Source organism: Chinchilla lanigera, unplaced genomic scaffold (assembly GCF_000276665.1).
Source record: "Chinchilla lanigera isolate Chin_1 unplaced genomic scaffold, ChiLan1.0 scaffold00103, whole genome shotgun sequence".
Lineage (NCBI taxonomy): Eukaryota > Metazoa > Chordata > Mammalia > Rodentia > Chinchillidae > Chinchilla > Chinchilla lanigera.
In genome coordinates, this window is record NW_004955504.1 from 4,409,829 (window position 1) to 4,431,684 (window position 21,856).

Below are 21,856 nucleotides of genomic sequence, written 5' to 3' on the forward strand. Positions count from 1 at the left end.
CATCACTTCTTGTCCTAATCTCTGAAGCCTGTGGATGTCATCTTGCATGGCAAAGGGGGATTGTAGATATGATCAGGTTAAGGATGTTCAGGACTGTGGAGCAGCTCTGTGGATAGAGCACTTGCCTAGCATTGTGAAGTCGTAGATTCAATCTCCAGCATTGCAAAAAAATTTTTTTTAACATTTAAGGATCTTTAGTGAGAAATTATCCTGAATTATGCAGGTGAGCCCAATGTCACAAAGGTCCTTATGAGGCTATAACATTAAGTAAAGTAAATCAGACACAAAAATTTAAATATCACATCGTTTATCTCGTGTAAGAAACCCAAGTTATGATTAAAGAGAAAAATAAACAATCGGAAACAGGGAGGTAGGTCTTTGGCAAATGGGAAGAGATGGGGCAGGGAGGCGAGGGGATGAAAAGAGGAATTAAGGTGTGGTATGCACACACTTCAACTCCGCACAAGGAGGGCCGTCCGTACTGCAAACCTGGACTAGTAAAAATGTTAAAAATTGATTTTTAAAAGAGCGAGGCAGCAGGCTCCCTGTTGGCAGAAGACGTGTGGTAGCGGCAGAGGATGGAGCGGTTTCTTTGGGGAAGGAGAGCGGGACGTCGACTCACAGGTTTCACCCCTGGGTGTGGACAGGGAAGGAGGATAATCATCTCCTCAGGGCCTCCGGAAGGTAGCAGCCGTCTGCATCTGGGCTGTAGCCAGTGAAACTGAGTCTGGACTCCTGCCCTCCAGAACTGTCAGATAACGAACGCACATGATTTCAAGTCACCAAGTTTGTGATAATTTATTGCAGCAGCCATAGGAAATTAAAATATCAATTTTTAAACACCATATGTATGTGTATGCATGTTTGCTTTCCTTTCTGGCCAAATGGAATCATGGAAAGTAGGTTCTTGTGCATCTTCTGTATATTTTTTATATCAGTCCTTACAGATTTACCTTTGTAAAGGTTTATGGTATTCTTTTGCAGGAGTGAACATATTGTACATAATCTACTCTAAACAGGCATACAAAGTGTAATCAAAATATACAGTAAAAGATGAAATTTTAAAAATTATTACAGTAAGAGACACATTGGCATCAATCTACTTCAGAATCCTCCACCTCACTTGGACACACTCATCATCCACAGCACTTTCTGAAGCAGTTCAGGAGTGCCACTGTGTGAGTGTCTATGAACTGTGATCAAAAACGCAGCAAATGCTGCTGCCGAGTGCCAATCAGCACGAAAGCACGATTGTGAAAACATCACAGGGCGTCCTCACTTACCTTATTACCACGCCTGGCATTGTGTGGTTTCTGGCTCTCCCCCCAAGTCAAAATGACCATGAAAGACAAACATTTTGAATTGATTCGGGACAGTTGAAGAAACTCACGAAAGAGGAGTTCTGGAGCTGCTTCAGAAAGCAGCAAGAAGGATGAGATAAATGTGTTCAAGGCCAGGGGGAGTATTTAGAGAAGGTCGATACGTCTTTTAGTGTAATTATTTGTTTTTATTTAAACATTCACTGTAGCAGTTGAAGGTTGAAGGCTGGAAGCTCGCTGCAGGTGTGTCAGAAGGCTGCAGGAACTGGACACAGAGGTTAAGGACAATGGTGAAGACTCCAGCGCCTCCAAAAAAGGGAAACATTTCCTTCTCCTTTCTTTTTCCTCTGTCTGAACTACAGGCCTGGCTGGTGCTACCTATATCCTCGTTGGGTCTTCCCTCCTCAGTTTGTGGGCCCACCTGTCAATCATCCATGGACACACTTACACCTTCACTAATCTGCTAGGCAGTTCTTACCCAAGCCAAGTTGACATATCACAGTGAACAATCACAATCTACCCCTTGTCAACTTAACAATTGGATGCATCTTTTTCAACCATGTTTAAGCTCCAAATACAACAGCAAATTCATAATACCCCTAACAGGATAGAGCTACCCTGCATACACACAGAGATGCAGCAGTTCCTTCCCCAGGATACAAGGCAAAGCTTTTCTTTGGGTGATGCTTACACTTCTCCTGATATTCAGTAACTTGAACATTCCAATATAGGTGTAACAATGCGTAAGAGGGGCTGGGGATTTAGCTCAGCGGCAAAAGCGCCAGCCTGGCAAGCGCAAGGTCGTGAGTTCGGTTCCCGGTACCGGAGAAAAACCAAAAAAAAAAAAAAAAAACAATGTGTAAGAACTGACAGGGCTGGGTGCAGTGGTGCATATCTATAATCTTAGCACTCTTGGGAGGCTGAGACAGAAAGATCACAGGTTACAGCTCAGTTGGGGCAATTTAGTGCCTTAATGTGACCCTGTCTCAAAATTTCAAAATGCCTGGGGATCTCAGTTGCAAAGGGATTGCATTCAATCCCCAGTGCTTCTGAGAGAGAGACAGAGAGAGAGACAGTCAGAAAGAGAGACAGAGACAGACAGAGTCTGACAGAGAGACAGAGACAGAGACAGACAGACAGAGACAGAGAGACAGACACAGACAGAGATAGAGACAGAGAAGCCAGTATTATTAAGCCAATCATTGATACAGTACAATCAATGAAAATAAAGATACCTGTTTAATATATATGTGTATATGTGCACATATATTAAGGAAAGAGATACCCATATGGTTACAATCTTTATTCCTGTAACTTGTCACATGGTCATAGCTGGTATTTATAACCACTTTCTACCCACTGTGTATTCTGTTGGCTGTCAGCAAGCACCTCAGCAGATCTTGGTTCTTTTCCCGGCAGGATGACCCATACTTCATTCCTGAAGGTTCTGGGCCATTTGTCATTCTGCTTGGACTGGGTTGTTGTAGTTTCCCACTGACCTTCACAACAGGACATAGTGCTAGGAGGCACGCTAAGGGATCTCCAGCACTCTGAATACATTTCACCTCTCCTCCACTGTGGAATAACAATCTAATTTCCCCTCGGCAGCTTGGATCAGTTTCCCCCAGCACTGTAACTCCCTTTTTAGCTTGTTTCCTCAGGGGCATGAAGAGACAAAAATGACCTCAGGGAATTCTTAGCCTCCAGTTCAGTGGGATCTTTGTTGTGCTTCCTTCTACAAGCCTTCCCCTCTGTCTGACTACCTCCCCTTCTTCAGCACAGCCTGACCTCTGGTTGGGTAGAAGAGGAGGCCAGCTGGACCAGGCCTTTGCTAATCCAGTAACATGGGCATGATTTACTTTCCTCTCCTCTCAGTGTCAACACACCAGGTTGGGACATACAGGGAGCGCAGGTTGAAATTTCCTAATGGGCCATGCTGACCTCAAAGGTGACTTTAGAAGCCTGCCCCTTCTACCGTTCTCAGGGGTCCTGTGAGGTTGGTAACCCTTAGCTGTTCAATTCTGTTTTCTATTTCTAATATTGTTTCTCTTTTCTTCATCAGCTGTATTAAGTTTTTCAAGGGATGAATCTTTTGCTTTGTGGGTTATTTCCTGTTGTGTTTCTTTTCTACTTCCTAGGTTCGTGCTCTTGTTTATGTTGCATTCTTTCTTCCATTTAAAAAGCTGCCATTCTTTTTCTAATGTCTCAAGATCATGATGAAACCATGGATTACTCACTTTTGATCCTTCTTTTCTTGTGACACATGAATCCCGGGCTGCAAATTTTTTTTTTAGCATGGCTGAAGTCTTTACCATAAATTTTGATATCATCATAGTCATCTAGTTCTAAATATTTTCACTCATTCCTACTTTACCTGTGGGCTATTTAGAACTAAATAGCTCAATTTACAAAAACTGGAGTTTTTCCCACTTCTTTCCCCCTAGATTATTTCCATTGTGATCAGAGAACAATCTCTGTAATATTTTAATTTTTAAAAGTTTTGAGGCATGTTTTACTGCCCAGTCATGACTGATTTTGGTAAATGCTTCATGTGCAATGAAAAAGCATGTGTAGAGTGGGGATATACTAATAATTCCATTTGCTATATTGTTAAAATTGTCCCCTTTTTCAGCTTGGAAATAAATATTAACATTTACCATTATGATTGCAAATTCATCTATTTATGCTTTATAAATTGTGCTTTATATATATTTTGTGTATGGATTAAGGTTTATAATGTATGCTTAGCGGTCTGACCCTTTATCCTATTCAAATGTTTACCGCCTGAAGCATGGCTTGGCTTAAACTTGACTTTGTTTGACATTGATATAGGTGTACTAGCTTCCTTTTGGTTTGATGTCTCTGCCACATCTTCTCACATTCAACTTTCCATGTCCTGATTTGTAAAGTCTGTGTCGTGAAAGTAGTACATAAGTGGGTCTTAAAACCGTCAATTTACAGCACAAATCTTTTCCTTGCAATATTTATGCCATTTCTATTTAATCTACTTCCTGATGTAGTTGTGTTTATATCTACTATGTTACAATTTGCTTTCAAGTAATCTACCTGCTTTCTGGGCTTTTTTCTCTTTTATGACTTCCTATAGCTTAATCAAGTGTTCATCTCGTTTTGCTTTTTTCCCTATATTAACACCCTGGTGACACATTCTTCCTCCGTTCCTACCCTGGTTATTTAGCCCATTACATTTTTGCTCCAGGAACCAGGTCTGTGAACGACAACTTTCTACAGTGGGGCATGGGGTGATTTGGGGGTAATTCAAGTGTATTACATTTATTACATTTATTGTACACTTTATTTCTATTAGTAGTATACATATAATGAAATAGGTATACAACTCACCATAAGGCAGAATCAGGGCGACCCTATGTTTGTTTTCCTGCAACTAGCTGGTCCTACCTGAGGGTGAGAGGAGACAGTGACACTGGAGTGTGTGGCCTGTGTCCAGTCTGCCCTGTGATCTTGTCTAGGATGCTGTCTCTCCACAAAGACAGGCCACCGGATGTGGAAGTAGGCTTTTCAGTGCTTCTGTGACAAACTCAGCATATTTCACCTTGACTTCCATCTAGAACATGTGGATATTTGAGGTTGCTTCAAACTCTGTCACTGTTGTTTGTGATCTCAAAGTGTTGAGCCTCTTCTAGCACAAAGTTGACTCACCTGGCTTATTCACAAATGGGTTGCAGATCCATTTCTTCCCAGTTCAGAAGGCTTTTGTGGGTGGGAGGTAATGCTCAAACTCTTTTGCAAGCTGCGACAGGTGATCATGCAGCAGCTAGAAAAAAGAAATCCCTGGCTTAGTCTCTTTTAAAATCTCTGCTAATATTTGAAACATGTCAACAATTCCAGTGTTCATTAGTTGCCCCCATAATCCACTTGAACTTTGAATGCAGCCGCTCTGTCTGCCAACTTGAACACAGTTGTCATTATCCTCAGAAATGAGAGATTGAGTTTGTTGAGCAGGTTCGATATGTCACATAAGTAAGCAAGATCTTCAGCCTGCTCTGTGTCACTGAAGTGTGATGCTAGTAGAGACCGTTTTTCTGAAAGAAATATCTAGAGCAGCTCCACTGACCCAAAAACTCTGGCCAGGGATTTAACTTTGGAAAGCCTTTTCACTTCTGTGTAGAAGAGAAAGCATGTGTGCTTTTGCACCCTCCATTTTCTTTAGAGCTGTGTGAACAGATGTGAGTTAAGGACATGAAATTTAATGTGGTTTTTAATTTTAGTCACATCCTGCAAAATGTTGTTAAATTCAGGTGACAGTTTGGGCTAACCAGCACAATGCATAGATTCACATTCAGAAGTGACCTCTTTGACCTGAGTAGTGAAACCAGAAAGCCACCCAGTCCTGGCAGCCACTCTGTCCATGCAAATAGCAACATAAAATGACTCAGTCAGTTTTACAGTTGGGTATTCATTTACAGACTTGAATAGTTCTGTAGCTGTGATGTGGGTTGGCAATAAGAAGACATATAACACAGCCTCACGCAATCCTCCTGAAAAATATGTCACACAACAACAAGTATTGTTGCCTTATTGGTAACATCAGAGGACTTGTCAGCCTGGACTGGACACCACTGGGACTCAGTGATCCTCCCTAACATTGTGTCTTAATAGCCCCTGTTACTTCATCACTTTGTCTAGTTATGGTGCTAGCTGACACATGGCATTTTTGGGACTACAGCCACTCCTAAAAGTTCCTGACAAGTGTCCTTAGAAGTGCAAGAATCACCTGTTGCAGTGAACCTGCGATTTAGGTAGAACTCTTGGTATTTTAGGTGAAACTTTCTTTCTGTTGGCAATAAGAGTTCACTGGTGTCCCTCTTTTAGGTCTTTTCTGCTTTTCAAAGAAGGTCTCCAGTGACATTTGTTTTTCACTCACTTTGTCTAGGGTTAGCTCATGGGCTTGTATAACTATGTTCCAACAAAAGTATGCAGTGTGAGAAGTGGTAAAAAAAAAAAAAGTGGTTAAAAAAAATAATAGGCAGGCTACACAAAGACTAAATTGTCAGATTCTTGAAGCCTGCCACCAGATGCAGCTGTATGGTTGAAATACTCAACTCACTTGCCATGCATAGACCACCATGAAACGTAGCTCAGTTGCCACTTGCCATTCACTGATAGGGTTTTGACCTGGGTCTGCAAGCAACTGGTTTATTGTGGTCTCCGTGCAGCCAAACCTCTCTGCTGATGTTCATCTGCATTTGCAGCTGTTTCTCAGCACTAGCATCATTGCCTCAGCTCCACCTCAAGTCGTCAGGCATCTGATTCTCATATGGAGTACACAACCTAGATCCCTTGCACATGTGGTTCACAGTGGGGCTTGAGCTCCTGTGAGAATTTAATGCTACTAACAACAGGAAGAGGTGAGGCAGCGATGGGAGCTATGGGGAGTGGCTCAGCTTTATTTGTGGGCTTGCTGCTCACCTCTTTCTGTGCATTCCAGTTCCTAACAGCCATAGACCAGTACCTGTCCATGGCCCGGGGGCCAGGGACCTCTGATCTAGGGCACTTGCTATTTCATGAAATATGTGTAATCTTACAATTATATATATATTCACAATGACAAATTGATAAATATCAAAATAAAAGTACAAATTAATATTAGACAATCATGAGTCAACCCGTTAGTATGAGGTGTATGCCTGGTAAAGGCTAAGGATTGTATTGCTTCTTGTGGGAGGAAACCATACTTTCTTTGTATGGTTCTGGTGAGAGTTAGCAATGGAGATGCATGTAAGATTTAGATGGTGGAGGTTGTTATCCTGAGAAGTCAGGAGTCATGAGTCTCAGAAGGCTGTCATGGTCATAAGTGATGGGTAAATGCAGAGACCACTACCAGCTTCTCTTCATTCTCCCCTGCTTGAGAGTCAATTCTGCTGCTTGCGGCTGGCCTTGCCGACCGACTGTGACCCTGTGCCACCCCTAAGCCTGTGGCTGGGAACCTGCACAGGTGGCAGAGTTCCGCAGAGGCAGCAGTGTCCCTAGGCATCATTTAAAGCTTGCCTTTTGGCCCCTGCCTTCTGGCAGAGCATGCAGATTCCTTGTTTACCAGCACAGTTTTCTGAGTGAGTTGCTGAGTGGCTGCTCCTCCAAGCCACTACCTCCGTCTCTAGGCCTTCTCTATTCCTAGAGAGCTCTGTGCTTCCATGGTGCTGAACATGGCCTGAATTGGTGACACCATTCTGATGGTCCCATGAGGCTAGGGGACTTGAATAGAGCATAGAAGAACCTCTGAGGTTGCCTGCCCGTACAGCTCGGGAGTAACACACAGCTTGTGATGAGTATCATTAACAAAACAGAATGCTACAAAAAAAAAGGCAAACATGATTTAGAAATACTAAGAAAAGGGAGAGAAACAGGACTTTATGCTGTGTAAACTGAGAATCCTGATGAAATAAACGCTGTGTTAGCAAAACACAAATAACTGAAATGAATTTGGTCAGAAATAGAACTCTAGAAAAAGAGGTCTAGAAAACTTAAATTTATCAGAAATCTGTCTGCAGTGTTGCTATGGTCAAGTAGTTTTATAAACCATTATCAAGAAATATTTAAGAAAAAGTATCACTATTTAAACCACATCAGAATATCACGTGGGAAAAATATAACAAACCATGTCTGCTAACTGCTAGCACATTCCACATAACGTACTATGCCTGCACAGATTTAACTGCTGGAGAATGTGGGTTATGTAACAAATGGAGCTGTCTTGCATTCTGTAATTTTTTATTTTTGCCTTTTTTTAATTTTAAATTTTTCATTTTCTGGAAAAAAGGTAAAACAAAATTTCATAACAAGATAATGGGAAAATAACAATAGTTAATACATGCATGCTGTTATCTTTAAAGTAGTTGCTCAGAACGCAAGGTATGGGCATGAAAAGTCTCCAAACAATATTAGCACAAACCTTCCCTTTTGATGAACTAAGAGACTCTATTAGTGTAACTGACTTGCACCTTTTTCCCTTCCGTCCCTTTCTCTTTCCCCCACCCTAGTTCCTTTTTCCTTTTGAACAATTTCATCCCATTTCACAATATCTATCATACATTTTAGATCTTATTTACTCTTTCAGTTTCTCACACTAGGGAGACAACACGATGTTTATGTTTATACAAATGAGTGATTTTTTTCACTGATGAGTATGGTCTCAAGTTGTATCCATTTAAAGATAAGAGCCTCAAGTTTATCCTTCTTTATGGCAGAGTAATACTTCATTGTATAAAAACACATCTTTTTCACCCATTCCTCAGTTGATGGGCATTGTTCTATAATTCTTAAATGAAAAATAAATCAAAGGAGAATGGCTATGGGACATTTTGAGAAATATTTTGAAAGTATTTGATAACATTCATTTGTTAATTTTTAGAATGGCTTCTAGAGGTAGGAATAGAATGTAATTTTTAATAATCATCCAGTACAGTGGTACCTTGGTTCATTGTCTTGGTTACTTTTCTCTCTTTGCTTGGACAAAATACTTGATGCCCAAAATTAAGGAAGGAAAGGTTTATTTCGCTTACAGTTTGTGGAGGTTTCAGTCCATACTTGGTAGGTTACAAGGCGAGTGGCACATGGCAGAGGGCTACAGCTCATGGCAGAAGAACACAGCAAAAGCAACAAAACACAAAAGGGAGGAATGGCGGCAAGCAGCCTATTGCTCTCCCTTACATATGCAAACTATCCACCAGGGCGGGTGTAGCTCTCACACCTACAATCAATCAAACTCTAAAAGCCCGCCATGACCGCCTGAGGCTTTGGGGGGACACACAGACACAAACCGTAACATTCGTGAACTCAGTTCTGTGCACAATTCTGGTCACAAACCAAACCAAATTTCCTCACAAGGTCAGTGTGGAACCTTACCATTGGGTCTGATTCAGTTTTTTCCAACTCTGGGATCAGAATCATGGAAAGAATCAAGTTTGTGAACCGAGGTACCACTGTAACCTACTGGAAATCAGCATAAAGTATGTTTAGCAGTGGAAGTACGGGGCCTCTCCTTGAAATCAAGAAAATGCCTATTACTGCTAGTATGATTCATTGATCTGAAAATTTTAGACAATAGTGTAAGAAGAGGAAATACTAAGATTATCTGTCTTCAGGGAAGATTTGATCATATTCCTGAAAAACACAAGAAATCAACTAAATAAAGCTCTAGTTAGGTTGTTGGTTACTGATCCAATGCACAGAAATTAATAACCCAACTTGGCAGCAGTAACTAGTAAAGTTTTAAAAGCCATCACATAGTTTCCATAAAAAGCATAGGAATTCTAGCAATAAACTTACCAAGAATGTGCAGAGTCCTTGAGAATTAATCAACATTTTATTTTCAGACAAAAGTTTTGAGTAAGTAAAAGATAGTATTCTTTTGGGTAGGGGATTTGTGTTAATTCTTAATATATTTAGTACAATTTGATAAGATTAATTTATAGAATCTAAAACGCACTATAATTTAATATTTTGAAATTTATAAGACACCATCAAGGTTTCATTTTGAACTTAATAAAATTATTATAAGATTTAGCTAGACTAATACATTTTCTGTAATATGTAATTTTTAAAAATTCAATTGAGAAGGGCATCTTCTTTACTAGATTTTAACTTGTTATAATCTAATAAGTAATATGTACTTTTCTGTTCAAAAAGTGGACAGACAAATCACTGGAACAAAAGGGAAGCTTTAGAGGTATACTCAGGTGTTTGCAAGAATTTTTAGGTCATAACCTCAATCACCGGAGTGATAGTGTATGGACTAAATGACCAACTATTTAGGAAAAAATAATTTTTTACCTCATATTTTACCCAAAAATAAGTTTAAAGGGCATTACATTTTTTTAAGGTAAAGTATAATACAAAAGAAGTTGTTGGAAATGAATGCATACATTTGATTGAGGAAATTCTCAGCATAGCTCACAGAAAAAGCAGTGGTTCCAGCTTTTGTTTTAGTTGATCATTAAAGTTTTCTGTAGTCAAAGCTGTCAGAATCAAAATGGAGCTGCTTAGGTGAACTGTAACAGAAAATAGGTAAAGAAGGCTAGAGTATGAAGGAAGGATGCCTGACAGTAAGTGTCGCTCTGCCCAAACCATAACCTGCAGAAATGCCGCTGTGACCTCAGCCAGAGGGGACTTCAGCAAGGACACTTGCACGCCCCTGCCCGGTCCCCTCTGGTTGGGCACCACCCCTGACAGTGAAGCCACCAGCTGTTGTGTCAGGTACCTTGTGTAACCCCCCTCACTATTCCTTGAAAGACTTCCTCTTGCCTCCACTTCTTTGAACATGCATTTGACCATGGCACGTGCATGCTTGCTGCAGTGGAACTCCTGGGTAAATTCAGCTGTTCTTTGGAGAATCTCTGCTAATTATTTGGTCTGACAATACTAACACACTGAACTGTTGCTCTGTTTCATGACCTATGTCTTGGTTACTTTTTCTCTCGTTGCTGGGACAAAATACTTGACACCCAAAATTAGGGAAGGAAAGGTTTATTTCGCTTACAGTTTGTGGAGGTTTCAGTCCGTACTTGGCAGGGTACAAGACAGAGTGGCACATGACAGAGGATTACAACTCATGGAGGCAGGACACAGCAAAAGCAACAAGCACTAAAAGCCAGGAATGGCGGCAAGCAGCCTCTTCCTCTCCCTTACATATGCAAACTGTCCACCCCAGGGCAGGTGTAGCTCTCACACTCATAATCAGTCAAACTCTAGAAGCCTGCCCCATGACCACACGAGGCTTTGGGGGGACACCCAGACACAAACCGTAACAACCTATCAGTTGGAAACAATATACACATTTTGCCCTCAAATCATCCTCTTGTTCCAAAAAACAAAAACAAAAACTCCCACAAATGTCACTGATTTTCATAGTAATGGGCTTTTGACTTACCATAAATATCTTTTTTTCTCCTCCCACGGAATTACATCACATTGTAGACATCAGAAGACTAGAGCCTAAGAGGCTGCTATTTGAATATCAACTTGTCCAGTTTTTTTAAGTAACTTTAACTAAGCAGCATATAAATAACATGCTAGTGCTGGCAATAACGGGGCAGTTCGTTTAAAACTATGAATTCTGGAAATGCCATTCCCTTGGTGGCACGTTTTGTTTGCTTTGGGCATTTGGAACAGAGCTCTCTGTCTCCCCGCGAAGTACTGTGGGAACATCCCAAAGTGGGTCGTTTCATTGTTTAGACTGGAAGTGGACACTTCTGTCTGTCACTCAGGAATCCTTTCTAAAGTGGTAATGTCGTCACAGCATTTATGCACATGCTTCTCCTACCGCCACAAGCTTCACGGTCTTAGGAGATGAGTGCTGCTCCCGTTCCCACGGTGAGTGCCCCCTGCAAAACATGTGCAATGACCCTCGGCTCTAGAATACGCCAAGACCATCCTCCTGAAACAGTCAGTTTCTCTGGGAAAAACCTCAGCCAAGACGGTAACAAACAGTGTTCCGTAACAACAAGCATACTGAAGCGCATGCTCCATCACAGAAGGCGCGCAAGTGAATTTTAGAGCACTTTTACGACATAGCTGGAGATGAAGACAAAGTATGTGGCTTTTTTCACTCTAAGTGACAGTTTCTTTCATGAATACAACTTTGCTCGTCAAGCAATCATTTTAATCTTTTGTTTTTGTTTAGTAACTGCCTATCTTTCCAAGTGTACATAAACCCTGAGCCTCTTGCCCTCTAGGCGGACATCTTCCTCAGAATGGGCTTGCAGAGTGTCTTGGACCCTTTAGTCCTGAGTGGTTACATGTTAAACAGTTAGAGTGCAGTGCTTCTCTGGCCCCCAGGCTTCTGCTTTTTGGAGCATTTGGAAATGAAGGGTGTCTCTCTTCTTGGATGGGGACACGTTAGTCATTTTTCAAAGGCTGCATTGCTGTTAAGAGATTTTCTCCTCCAAGAGGCTGGGGATGTGTGCAATCCCAGGACCCTCGTCCTGTCCGGGAATTATAAAACAGGGCAGCACAGGGTCACACTCACATCTGCACTGAGTGTAGGCTGCAACACGAGGGCCAGGGAAGGAATTAGATCCCCAGAGGCAAACTTCCTGCTCTGACAGATTACAGTCACTTGGGACAGTGGACAAAAAAGTGAAACATTAAATACTGTAATTGTTTAATTGAACCACTAATTAGATCATTTACTTGAGGCAATAAGAGAAATCTTACAGTTCATTTTCAGAGTCTCTACAGTAATGGTCATCAGTACTATAAATCTCTGCCTCCTAACACCATCACTTTGGTGCTTTGGCCAGGACAGCTTCACAGACCTTTCATTTGGAACTGTGTCTAAAAGCCTGTGTATAATGGTTGATACATTGTGTCAACTTGAGAAGTTTAAAAGCTTAGTTCGGCAGGGAGCCAGGATCCTTACTTCCTAAATATCCTGAGTTAGTGGAAGAAGAAGGCTGCAGATGGTGTGGGTGTAAAAGACCCCCAGGGGATGGTGTCTGCTTACAACATCTGAGGCTTGTCCCCCCTCTTTGTGCTCTTGCTGCTTTTGCTGTCTTCGGCCGCCTTGAAGTGTTGCCCCTGTGCCCTGCCCCCTGCCTTGGAGCCAGCTGATTACAGACTGAAATCTCCACACACTGTGAGCTTAATAAGCCTTTCCTTCCCTAATTCTGAGTGTTGGGTGTTTTGTCTCAGCAAGGAGAGAAAAGTAACCAAGACACCAGTGATGCACAGCAGAGGCAGATGTGTTCAGTGAGGTATCGAGAATGGGGTACCTGAGCCACAGGGCAGGGAAAAGAGAATGTCAGTCAGCTTTCCTGTCTCTGGGACCAGTTACTCAACAGGCACAACTTAAAGCAGGAGGTGTTTATTCAGCTCATGGATTCAGGGGGCTCAGTCCATGGTCAGCTGACTCCAATGCAGAAACATCATGGTGGAACGGTGTGACGCAAAGCCGCTCAGTTCATGGGGACCAGGAAGCAGAGCAGGGGACGGTGCCAGAGAGGAAGAGGGCAGCACTGGATCTAAACCCCAGGGCCACGCTCTGTTACCCACCAAGGCACACCCAGAAGGGTACTTTGCTACCCGTTTGCCCATCAAGTAGCCAGTCTAGTTTAATTGTCACAAAAGCCTGTGGCTGGCATGATGGCAGTAGCTGCAACTGATCAAGCCCCTCAGATTTCAGACTCCAGCAAGCGGGTGAGTAGCTAACATGAGGCTGGTCTGGAGCTGGAGGTCCCGCCAGGGAAGATCTTGAACACCAGTTCTTTTATGTGGCCAGTGACTGAGCATTGGACACCAGGTTTCTGCTGAGCTTGAACATAAAGAGTGGACAGGGTTGGCATGGTTTCTGTGCCCGGGTACAGCAAGCGAATGTGCAAATCTAAGTCCTGAACCCACAACATCCTGCCAGTGTGTCAAAGGGCCAGGCACAAAGAAGAAAGAAGAGGGTTTCCCAGAGGTGGATGAGCCAGATCCCGGCGGAGGCAGTGAGCAGCTTGGGGACAGCTTTGCTAGGCAGGGGGGCAGTGTTCAGGCCTGTAACATGGCAGCAGGATGCAGCCCCCAGGGTGAAGGGGTTCCAAGTTACCATGGTAGCGTGCCAGAGAGGGGGAGGCAAATCCGGGACCCAGAGCAGGAGGCAGAAGAGGAGAGGGTGGGATTTTGACAAGTATCCCGCAAGGGACACTTGGGCCCTTGTCAGATACTGGACCACCATGGTGCGGACGAGGCTGCAGAAACACACCACACCCTGAAAGAAAATCCATTCCTACCACGTACAGGAGGATGGTATTTCTGCTATTTCTGCTATACCTATTCTGTATACCTTTCTGCTATTTCTATTCTTTGATTTTTATTTTTTGAGGCAGGCTCTTGCTGTGCACTCCAAGCTGGCCTTAAACTCACTATGAAGCCAGGATGGCCTGGAACTTGAAGCAATCCTCCTGCCTCAGCCTTCTGAGTGCTTGGATTACAGGTGTGCACCACCATGCCCAGCTTGCTATTTCTTTTCTTTAGAAACTCTTGCCACAGGGCAGTTGACGGAGAACACCAAGTTCCACCAGGTTCTGAGGACGAGCTCACATTCTGTTCATTGCACACGCTGTGGGCAATGCTGAAATTTATCACAGTATCGAAGGATTTGCCTTGGCACACGTTCACAGGGACAGAGACGGTGCTGGGGACCCCCACGTGTGTCTGACCCCGCGTCCTCCTGCTGACCCTCTGATGGGAACTTCCGCAGGGATAGCTCCTCGCCCTCCGTTACTGGGTGTTTTGCACACGCCACATGAAAAAAATGCCGTGTAGACTTGTGGAGTGAATAAGACATACAGGAGTGCATGAGTTCATCCAGGAATCAAGAGTGTCGATCGCAGACAAAGCAACATGCTGACATTTTGACTTCTCTCTTGTTTCCAGGCATTTTACAGTCGGAACACCCACGCTTCCTACACACTTTTACGGTGAGAGGCTGACAGGGAGCAGGAGGACCTCGTGGAGACGGGAACGGGATCTGCGGGTGGGGGAAGCTAGGAGGGAGGAGGGAGGCAGGGCGGGCTAAGAAGATGAAGATGCGATGTGTGTATGCGTCCGTATCCCCTGACGCACACATCGTTCTGTGTCACAAGCATAAGCTGATACAAATAGTTCCATTGCAGTGAAAAGCAAGGGGCTTGTTAGTGGCGGTTTCCGAAGTTAGCCAGCTGGAGGCAAGAATCGGCACTCTATGTGTCGGCTCAGGCGCTGTGCCTCAGACCCACCGTGTGTGGACTGGGTCGGGGCTGGGACGCACAGAGCCACAGCGGTCGTGGTGTCTCCCTTTTCTGCCCTGTGACTGATGCAGGCTGCTTCTCAGCAGGGGTCCCGAAGGAAGGTCAAGCTGAGGAGCAGTGCCAGGGACAAGAGCTGAGGTCTGCAACTTCTGAAGAGATTTATATTTGTGATGTTTAAGCAACATAGTGCAGTCTGAACACGGCGTGACTTGGATCATGGTGACCACACTCCCTTCTCTGGAAAGGCTCTTGTGACCTGCTGTGATGTGCACGCCTGAAGACAGTGTCTTCCTTCAGGTGCCTGCAAAGAATCCAGGGGGCTGGGATTTAGCTCAGTGGCACAGCGCCTGCCTGGCAAGTGCAAGGTCGTGAGTTCGATTCCCGGTACCAGAAAAAAAAAAAAAAAAAAAAAAAAAAAAAGAGAGAGAGAATCCAGGGGAGCCCACAAGTGACAGGTCTCCTTCAATCTGCTTTGAGAGGAGAGCTTGCTTCCCTAGAAAACCAGACCTTGGAGTATACTGTCAGCCAGAGCCCGGATCCAGAGCAGTGTCCTCAAACTGCCCCCACAGTGTCCCCATGTCCGGGAGCCTCTTGCCGCTAAAGTTCACTCTTTTCTGTTACCAGATGGGGGCCTCTTAGTAGCCAGCAAAGCCTTGGAAGCAAGCACTCAAATTAGAGTGCAAAAGACCCAGTTCATGGAAAGAGGAGGACCTCGCACTGACTCACATTAGCACCCACCTCTGCAGTTAAAAGCTACTGCACTTTGGTGGAAGAGCAGGTGGGGGTGGGCTGCTGGGAGGTCTCAGAGTGAAGCCAGCTTGGTAGGTGTACCCTGTCTTAGCTGGTTCTCTTCACCGCCATGTGCCCCTGGAGCTGCCCCTGTGCTACTCCAACTCCAGGGACTTGAGGGTTGGCAGTAGCCGGTCCAGTACTCTGCTTTACTGTGGGCATTTCCCAGTGGGCAGTGAGCTGCGACAGTATCCTGAGCCGACTTCATCATGAGTCAGGCCCTCACAGACGGAGCCTGGCGGTCACTCACGCCTCTTCAAAGGGAGTGTTCAGAGTGTCTGCACCCTGTGCCGTCCCGCCGGCCACTTGGCTTGTGGCCGTCACTGTGGATGGGTGGCTCGAGCCACTGTGTGTGCAATGACGGACGTTCAGAGAGAAGGAAGGACAGATGAGGAAGGAAGGGGCTGGCTGCCCCCAACAGCCCTGGTGGACCTGCATCTGGCAGCACAACGCCTATGGAGCTTCCTGGCCAGGGACGACCATGCCCAGCCTGCTCTGTTTGCCTCTCGGGCAGCCGGCGGTGCGGGCCAGTGTCACCAGGAAAGAATCTGCAGGTCTGTGAACTTGCTATTTTTAGGCCTGCAGAGACTTGAGCCAGTTTCCCGAGGGCAGGAGGGCCCGCGTCTTCTATTGAATGGGACTGACATGAGCTTACGAGCTCTGCCAGCAGTCCGTGCTGTCTTCAGCAGGTTTAAGATGCTGTGAAGCTAATTCACAAGACAAACGGCCAGCCTGCCCCGCGCCTTCGCCCCCGCCAAGGCCGTCTCCTGCAGTCCTGGCCCGTGCCCAGCGCCCGGGGCTGTGCCACTAATAGCCGGCCGTGCCGCCTTCACCCCAACCCAGCCTGCCCGGGCCACGGCTGCCCCCAGTGCTGCCCCTGGGTCAGCCCAAGCAGTGCCTGCCTCCCACCTGACACACTGTAAGGGGGCTCTGTCCAGTGTCCCCCCAAATCAGGACAGAAGACTTTCATCCCTTGCTCAGTCCACAGAGCTGGGCAGGCCCACTGCTCCCCTCCCCTCACTCCCATCCGTCCCATGGCTCCTCTGTGCCTCATGGCACCTCTGAGGACAGTCCGCCCCCAAGGGGGGCATCACCACCTCCTGACCATCTCCACGCCTGTTCCCTTGCCCTGGGGCGCAGACAACGGTCCAGCAGAAGCTGGCGATATGATCTCCACTGCCAACTTCCCCTTCCCTTAGGCAGAGCCAGGTGACACATGACACCCAGCGGAGGCAGCTTCCCCCAGGGCAGTGATAGTGAATCTTTTAGAGCTTTCAAAGATATAAACCCGCTGTGGCTGGCCACCACTGCCCCAGGGTTCAGCAGGCTGCTCTCACTCTGGTTGTTAAATGTCACTTACAGAAGCTAATAACCCAAGTGATCGCTCAGCCAGACGTGGAGATATCCCCAGTGCCTCCCCCAGGTCTTGGCTTGAACAATGTAACAGCCATCCAAGGGCCCGGACATGAGAGAAGAGTTAGGGACACAGAAAAACTAGAAATTAGTTCCTGAGAGAGAGTGCCTGATTCCCTCCTGTTAATGGCAAGCAGGAGCTTGAACCAGGAGCAGAAAGTGATCCGTTGACTACTTTCCCACCTCAGTTAGAGGAAGAGACAAGCAGACCCCTGCAAGCTTCCGAAGAACCACAGGGAAATGCCAGTCACTCGCACCTGTGGAGGACAGGTCCTGAGAGGCGGCCATTCTTACGTGCACCTCACAGATTTAATTTTTTCATCATCCCAGAGACGAGTTACCAGGATGATCCCTGTCTTGCAGACAAGGAAAAAGAGGCTGGAGAAGTCGGCCACTTTGGCTAAGGCTGCACAGCCAGGACACCCAGGGATTACGGTCAGGCCAACTGGCCCCACCGTACCGCCCACAAGAGGAAAATACATTGCGAATGGGCTGTGTGCCCTATTTACAGACCCTGAAAACAGAGGGAGCATTCTACAAAATTTCCCTGAGACAGACACACTGCATTTATTCACCACGAGCTGCTCACCTGTGTGAGTCACGGCTGGCCCAGTCCTCCCACGGTGGCCAAGAGGTGAGGGGTGGACTGTCACCCAGACGCTGACCTCAGCTGGAAGGACAGTGAACTCCGCTGGACGACACTGCTGGAAGCGTCTAGCGGCGGCGGTGTGCGAAGCGGTTGGTGTGCAGAGTAAACACTCGGTAATTGCTCCCTGCTGTCGGCTCAGACCAAAGCCAGACGGCCAGACAGATAAGAAGGGAGGAGTCTTAACTGAGTGAGGGAGAAAGACCGAAAAACGAGGAGTTTCCTGATTTGCTTTCAACTTATTTGTCCTTTTACATTGATTACAAGGATCTACTTTTATTTTTTTTTTTAATTTTCTTGGAGACAGTCTCACTTTGTAGCCCAGGCTGGCCTTAAACTCCCAGCTCCTCCCGCCCCAGCCTCCAAAGTGCTGGGATTACAGGCATGCGCCGCCATGCCTGGCAGTGTGTATCTATTTTCAAATACAAACGAAGAGAAGTATTTCTCATAGCTGGAGCGCAGGTCATGCAGTGAGACCAGCGGCAGTGTGAAGTGCTGTCGCGGGGCTTCTACAAGATCGCCCGCGGTCCCGTGCGAGGGCAGCCTCTGCCCTCGCCCTCTCAGCCGTCCTGCCCAAGCCTCCTGGGTGGGAACCCGGAGCTGTCATCCCTCTTTTCCTCCTTCATGTTGAATCAATTACAGAGCGCCAATAATTTTACCTCCTGAAGAGTTTGTGGCAGAGAAAGGGCTCGGTGTTAGCCAGACCCAGTTCCTGTTTGTCTGGGCTCTCAGCTGGACTGTGTTTGCCTGCCTCCCTCAGGAAGGTGGGGCCTCACGGCTGCACTCTGGGTGCCAGTGATGTGCTGGCCATCCCAGACCTGGCCCCAAGCCTCCCACAGGGCCCCCGCCCTGCTTCTTTCTCCTCCGCTGGCCTCTGCAGAGCACTAGCAGGGATCTCCCGGGCCCCAGGACGTGGTGGGACTCCTTCCCTCCCCAGGCCCGTCATGGACCCACTCTGGCCTGGGCTGTGGATAAGAAATAAACTCTCAAGGTGTCACACCACTCTGGTTTGAGAGCGTTTCTTACAGCGGTGGCAGCTAGTGATCCTAATTGAGCTTCTCAAGGATCTACTTTTATTTATTTTTTATTAAAAATGCTGTGCCTGCTCCTGATTTTCTGCTTCTGTCAAGAGGCCGTGTCCCCCAGCCTCTGTCTGCACTTCCTCCTCGTCCCTCTCAAGTCCAGCTCTTAAGGCAGAGTGGGCTTCTGTATCCGTCAGCTTTCCCATGGCTGGACATACACCCCACACCCGCAAGTGAGAGGACTTTCACTAGGTTCATGGTGTCCAGGGATTTAGTCCATTAGCTGGCCCCAAGGCAGAAACATACGGCAGCGGAACATGGTAGAGCAAAGTACCTCTGTGTACGGTGGCTGGTGAGCATGGCACAGGAGCAGTGCAGAGAGGAAGAGACAGAGACCGGATGTAAATCTGAAAGCCTCATCTCCTTGACCTACCTAGGCACAGCCTGAAGGGCGCTCTACCAGTCCTCTCTAGTGGTGGCACGTGTGCCGCAGTCGGGCATTGTTATCATTGAAAACTCTAAAAGGTTTGTCATTCCTGCTCTAGGAGGGTCCCAGGGCCAATCAAGTAGACATTCTGCTCTAACCACTACAGCTTCTAAAGTCAAACCCCCTGGTGTAAATTTTTAAATGGAGCCACCAAAGTGCTGTAACATGACACCTAGTCTTTCCATGTCTAATGTCCCCCACTTGGTTAGATTTCTGCTGCCTCACATGGGTTCTAGCTACCGAGAACCCTGGGCATTTATGTTCTCTCTTGTCTCGCTGGGCCTCTGCTTGGAATACTGTTCCTCTTAGGTGAATTCTCTGCCTCTTCCGTGATCAGTGCTACAGCACCTGCTGGGTCTCTTCCCAGGTGCCCCTGCACGTGTCTCTGTGTTTTCTATAGTGACACTGTGTTGGTCACTATTTTTGCACCTGACACAGGAAAAAGACACAATAATCCCCAGCCCTGGTGATGAAAAATGTCTCCAGACATGTCAAGCATCCTCATGAAGACATGTATGACTGTTGATCATGGTATGTCAGCTCGAATGAGTTAGGAACCACCTAACAGTTTAGCGCAGCACAGTTCTGGATGACTGACATACAGGCCAGCATACGGGTGAAAGGCCCACCCTAGATGTGGGTGCTCTGACCAATAGACTTGTAGCTTGGATGGCATGAAAAGGGAGAGAAAAGGGAAGTGTCCCATTTTGGAGAGCTACAGTCTTCGCGTAACCTTTGGACACTGGTCTCCAGTCTCTTCAGCCTAACAATGCAGACTCACACTGGCAACTCAACAGTGAGTTTCAGGCCTTTGACCTTGGACCCGTGCTGCATGCTTGGTTCCCCTTGTTCTGTAGCTTCCGTCTTCTTGGACTGAGCACCACTGGTTCTTCTATCTCTCCAGTGCACAGATGGACACTGTGGATTGTTTGGCTTCTGAGCCTACAATCCTATCTAATAAATTCTTGTGCAATTTTACACATACTTTCCATCAATTCCGTTCTTCTAGAGAACCCCAACTAATGCAGCACAGTCATCCCCTATTGTGAATCCCTAGCTTGACAAGAAATCAGAGGGCCGTATTATCCTAGTGGAGATCACACTGTGCAAGGTTGACCAGAAGTCTAGACTTGGCAGAACAGACTCCAGAAAGACGCACATTCACCAAATTTAGAGAAGACTGGTGTGGCAGGCCATGGGCCTAGTGACACACACCCCTGGTTTCTTCTTTGCTGGTAGACCCCAGATTTTCAGCATGACCATATGCCCATGCTCAGGGCAACAACGGCCCCTGACTGGCTTCCCTCTCAAGTTCCCAGCCTTCCTTTGCAGTTAGGGGTGGCCTCAGAATAAGTTCTACTCAACAAGATGTAAGGAGAAAACTAGTGTGGGAGCTTCCTGGAAAATTCTTGCTTCTCTGCTGAAAAGGGTCATCCAGAGCAGACACTGCTCCTCCTGCCTCTTCTGCCTTGAGTGTGGACACAGGGCTGACACCAGGGGGTTCCGTACGGCTCAGCCTGGATATCCTGGAGTGAATCATCATGCTGGCAGTGCTCTGTCTCTGGATTTGTTACAACTGGAGCAAAATAAGCTCCTGTTTCTGGTTAAACCTGTGTTTATAGGAGGTGAGTAGTGTCATCCCAGATATCACATTGTCCTGAACCTCAGAACGCAGCCTTGTTTGGAAACTGTCTTGGCAGATGTGATTAGTCAAGGGTCTGGAGAGGAACTCACCCTGCATTTGGGATGTGCCTTCAACCTGACGACTGTTGTCTGCATGAGAAGAGGATGCAGACAGACACACGCAGAGAGCATAGTGTGAAGACAGAGGAGGCTGGGACAGCACAGTGCCGCGGTCAGCATCCCACAGCCTTCGTGGTGCAACTGCAGCTGCTTCCACCGGCAGTGGGAGGCGATCCCCACAGCTGGCTCCTGTCCAGGCCCTCCCTCCCACTTTGGCTCACAGGATGGTGAAGAGGTGGCACTTCAGCTCTGAACCTATGCAGGTCTGCTCGTTTCTTGAAGTCCTGTTTGGCCACCTTGAGAACAAGCTGGGGCTAGCCCATAGCTAGTCGATGCTGACCCCTCAGGTGCCAGCCATCTGTGTGGTGGCCTCCCAGTGGAGCCCACTGCAGCTGGCCCACCCACTGTCAGCGGCAAGACTGGCTGTGTCTGACCTGGAGCTGCAGAAGGGGAGTCTGGGGTGGCTTGTTATCAGCAGTGGCTGACCGATACACGCACGCTTAGGTTTTTTCAGTTACGTATATTACCTATCCAGCACCTGTGAACAACTGAGTCTGGGAACCCTGGTTAGGTGGAGGCTTTCAAACCTCGCTGTGCGGGGCTGGGGATTTAGCTCAGCGGCAAAAGCGCCTGCCTGGTAAGCGCAAGGTCGTGAGTTCGGTTCCCGGTACCGGAGAAAAACCTAAAAAAAA

At 46.4% G+C, this 21,856-nt stretch overlaps 1 long non-coding RNA gene across 2 annotated transcripts; it reads right to left on the reverse strand.

Moving 5' to 3' along the window:
- Positions 1–290: 290 nt before the first annotated feature.
- LOC106146917 lies at positions 291–18,122 on the reverse strand. Of its 2 annotated transcripts, none has more exons than XR_001231547.1 (3): positions 17,856–18,122; positions 4,998–5,112; positions 291–748 (listed from the first exon to the last, which is right to left on the reverse strand). It is a non-coding gene; the product is annotated as an uncharacterized LOC106146917 (long non-coding RNA). The 2 variants fall into 2 exon arrangements; XR_001231546.1 differs by lacking the exon at positions 291–748 and adding an exon at positions 4,586–4,902.
- Between the last annotated feature and the right edge of the window lie 3,734 nt (positions 18,123–21,856).